Here is a 4,038-nt window from a genome sequence, read left to right as displayed (position 1 = left end):
CAGCTGCCCATTCCTGAGCCTACCGAAACAATGGAGAGCGGGGCCCCTGTGGGAGTCTCCCCTTGCTGAGAAGGCCCCAGAACATGGCCGGGAACACAGGGTTTTCGAGGGCTCCCGCGATGTCCAGCGGGGCCCCAAGCAAACGGTGGCGGTCCCAGAGATCATGACCAGGAGGACGCCCGCCCCCAGATCGGCCCAGCTGTGGTCTATGCATCCGGGCGCTGGCACTCGCAGCCAATGCGGGCCCCCACGCCCGGATGGGCCAGGGCTGAAGAGGCAGTCGCGGGTCACCGTCTCCCACGAGCGCAAGGCAGGAGACCGCTGCCCGCCCTGCAACAGGGTCGTGACTCTCCCCCCTGTGGCGGCGCTTCCACTGGGGGCGTCCAAGGACAGGCTCTCGCCCAATGCCTATGTGACCTGGAGCTCTCCCATTCTTCCCCAGGGCCAGCCAAAGCTTGCTGACTCGTGAGCCCAAGGAAACATGAGGGCTGTCCTTCAGCAGCCTCGCAGGCTCCCAAAGTCTTTGGCAGTCTGGTGCCTGGGTCTCGAGCTCTGCCCTCTCCAACCCCACGAAACAGGCGCTGGGGGTGGCTGGAGCACGAACCACACGTTGAGGGGGACAGAAGCCCCTGACGCCCAGGGTCTCACGTATACTCCGCTCACGGGCGCACAGGACACAACGGGAGGCACAAGGAGGCCTCAGGGGCACGTGGGTCTGCGGCAGCATCCCCCCAGGCTCCAGTCCTTGCCAGTCACCCGGCCCAACGTTCGCATTCCCTGCCCCTGGGATGACCCCAGGGCGGCTGTTCGTGGGCAAGTCAACGCCGTTGGGACCACGAGGGCCCCCACCCCTAGCTCAGTGCTGGTGTCAGAGCCCCTGCCGTGATTCGGGCTTCACGGACGACACCCATGGCACCTGGCATCTCCCTCCAGGCCCAGAGTCTCCCACGCACCTCTCTTGGGCAACGCCGCGCTGACAACCTGGCGCCCAAGGCCCGCTGAAAGACACAAGGAGACAAGCTTTCCTAAGCCATGGCGCCCAGGGAGCTGTCCTGGGAGGGGGCTTGGGTCGCTAGGCCGGGCGGCATGCCTCAAGCCCTCCAGGGGGCCCCTGACGTGCACGGACAGGCCAGGGCCGCAACAGGGAGCCCCGACACATCGTTCGGCTCCAGGCCGCAACGGCAGCGCCCCTCCAGGGTCCCGAGGGTCTGGGGGATGCGGATCCCGGCACCGGCGCCTGCATTGGGCCTCAGCGTAATCCTATTGAGCATGATTTTTAGGTCATCATCGCTCTTCGAGACCATATGAGTTCTCATCATTGACCCAAGCAAGCTGGTGGCGATGCGTGCGGTCGCGTCACACCCAGAACCGGCTTACCGGGGATGCATGACGCACACCGCCATGCCTCGGGCTGCTGAGACATTAGACCTGTGGGCAGGGCTGGGCCAAGCAAGCCGTGCAGAGGCGGGCGAGCTCCTCGATTGTGCATGGGGTACTGAGGAGACACAGAGAGACGAGCTGTCAAATCGCCCTGGTCTGGGGCGCCGGCCAGGCGGCCGAGGGAGACCTTTCCCAAGGTCCTGGCCGGTGGCGCCCAGCCAATGGCTGACCCAAGCGTGGCTAGGGTCCGCCAGGAAGGAGCAGGGCCCAGGGGCCCAGCTGCCCTGACCTGGGCATCCCCAAACAAGCGAGATCGTTGCCCCTGTGGGAGCCCAGCCTTCCTCAGAACGGCCCCTGAACATGGCACGGAACACAGGGTTTCCACGGGTCCCCGCTGTCTCCCGGGGACGCGAGCCGAGAGTGGCGCCCCGGGACATAGGGCCAGGTCGACGCCGAACCACACCTCGTCCAAGCCGGGATCCAAGGATCGGAGCCCCTACACTGGAAGCCCAAGGTTGCTCGGGCCCAGGGATCCCCCAGGGCCGAGCAGTGAATGCCAGGTCCCTATCCACCACTGCAGCAAGGCACACCACCCAGCGGCCGCCTGGGCGAGGGAGCGGACACTCCCCGAGCAGCACCCCTTCGTCAGGACCCGGTCCTGAGTGCTTGAGAGTCTCAGGCGAGAAGCGCCCATCCCATGGGAGCTATGGCGTGGAACTGGCACATTCCGTCCCGACGCCCAGTGGAACCTTGCTGTCCCGCCAGCACAAGGAATCCTCCTGCGCTTTCGGAAGCAGCCCGCCGGGGTCCCAAATGCCTTGGGCGTCTGCTCTAGGGGACAGGAGCTCAGGCCTCTTCAGCCCGCCCAATGCGGCCAAGTCCCGCGCCTCGAGCAACACCCCGTTGCTGAAGGACACAGAGGCTTGTGAGACCACGGGTCTGACGTCAACTACGTTCCCGGGCCCACGGGACACGCCGGCATGTGTCAGGAGGCCGTCGCGGCGCCTGGGCCTATGGCGGCCACCCCGCGCTTACCAGGCCTTGCCGGCCACCCGGCCCCACGTTCGCATTCCCTGCACCTGGCATGGCTCAAGGTCACACGCTCCCGGGAAGGTCAACGCCGTCTGGACAACGGGGACGCCCACCGCAAGCCCAGGGCCAGCTGCAGAGTCACTGCTGGGGTACCCGCTTCCCGATGCCCGGCCAAGGTATCTGGGGCCTCCCTGCAAGCCCAGACGTGTACGCTCACCTGTCCTGGTTGTCCACGCATCGAGAACCGTGCCAGAGAGGTCCGCTGCAAGACACAAGGAGACGAGGGTGGCTACGCCATGGCTCCCGGGGAGCTGTCCTGGGAAGAGCATTGGGTCGGCAGGCCGGCTTCAAGGCCAGAACAGCCCGTGGGCACCCGCGGGTGCGCCGACGTTGCGCGGCCAGAGCAGAGGGGCTCGCGAGTTCGTTCTCCTCGAGCGCCCAGCTGCAGCGCACCCTCCATGCCCCGAGGGCCTGGCGGAACTGATCCCCGCACGGTCCCTTGCACTGGGCCTCAGCGTAATCCTATTGAGCATGATTTTTAGGTCATCACCGCTCTTCCAGACCATATGAGTTCTCATCATTGACCCAAGCTAGCCGGGGGCTCCGCGTGACGTCCCTGCCCACCGAGAAGCTGCTTACCGAGGGTGCGATCGGGACAGCGCCATGCCCCGGGGTCCGGAGACCTGAGCCCTGTGGGCGGGGCTAGGAGAAGCAAGACATGGTGTTCAGGGCGAGTTCCTCACTGAGGGATGGGGCTCTGAGGAGACAGGGAGAGGCCAGCTGTCAGGACGGCCTGCTCTGTGGCAAGTGCCGTGCGGCCACCATGTTTCATAGCCGGAGGCCTGGCCGCAGATGGCCAGGCGTGTGGCTGACCCAGCCATGGCTCGGGTCCGCAAGCAAGCAGCAGGGCCCAGGGGAGCAGCTGCCCATTCCTGAGCCTACCGAAACAATGGAGAGCGGGGCCCCTGTGGGAGTCTCCCCTTGCTGAGAAGGCCCCAGAACATGGCCGGGAACACAGGGTTTTCGAGGGCTCCCGCGATGTCCAGCGGGGCCCCAAGCAAACGGTGGCGGTCCCAGAGATCATGACCAGGAGGACGCCCGCCCCCAGATCGGCCCAGCTGTGGTCTATGCATCCGGGCGCTGGCACTCGCAGCCAATGCGGGCCCCCACGCCCGGATGGGCCAGGGCTGAAGAGGCAGTCGCGGGTCACCGTCTCCCACGAGCGCAAGGCAGGAGACCGCTGCCCGCCCTGCAACAGGGTCGTGACTCTCCCCCCTGTGGCGGCGCTTCCACTGGGGGCGTCCAAGGACAGGCTCTCGCCCAATGCCTATGTGACCTGGAGCTCTCCCATTCTTCCCCAGGGCCAGCCAAAGCTTGCTGACTCGTGAGCCCAAGGAAACATGAGGGCTGTCCTTCAGCAGCCTCGCAGGCTCCCAAAGTCTTTGGCAGTCTGGTGCCTGGGTCTCGAGCTCTGCCCTCTCCAACCCCACGAAACAGGCGCTGGGGGTGGCTGGAGCACGAACCACACGTTGAGGGGGACAGAAGCCCCTGACGCCCAGGGTCTCACGTATACTCCGCTCACGGGCGCACAGGACACAACGGGAGGCACAAGGAGGCCTCAGGGGC

The 4,038-nt window shown here is 66.2% G+C and overlaps 2 non-coding genes across 2 annotated transcripts; both read right to left on the bottom strand.

Annotated features, from left to right (window-relative positions):
• Positions 1-1,244: 1,244 nt before the first annotated feature.
• On the bottom strand, positions 1,245-1,325 carry LOC116863799. The gene has a single exon (XR_004381854.1). It is a non-coding gene; the product is annotated as a small nucleolar RNA SNORD115 (small nucleolar RNA).
• A 1,593-nt stretch (positions 1,326-2,918) lies between these two features.
• On the bottom strand, positions 2,919-2,999 carry LOC116863800. Its single transcript, XR_004381855.1, has one exon. It is a non-coding gene; the product is annotated as a small nucleolar RNA SNORD115 (small nucleolar RNA).
• Between the last annotated feature and the right edge of the window lie 1,039 nt (positions 3,000-4,038).

The sequence above is a fragment of the Lontra canadensis genome, unplaced genomic scaffold, assembly GCF_010015895.1.
Source record: "Lontra canadensis isolate GAN:19392208 unplaced genomic scaffold, GSC_riverotter_1.0 scaffold3194, whole genome shotgun sequence".
Classification (NCBI taxonomy): domain Eukaryota; kingdom Metazoa; phylum Chordata; class Mammalia; order Carnivora; family Mustelidae; genus Lontra; species Lontra canadensis.
This window is presented reverse-complemented; position numbering and strand designations above follow the sequence as displayed.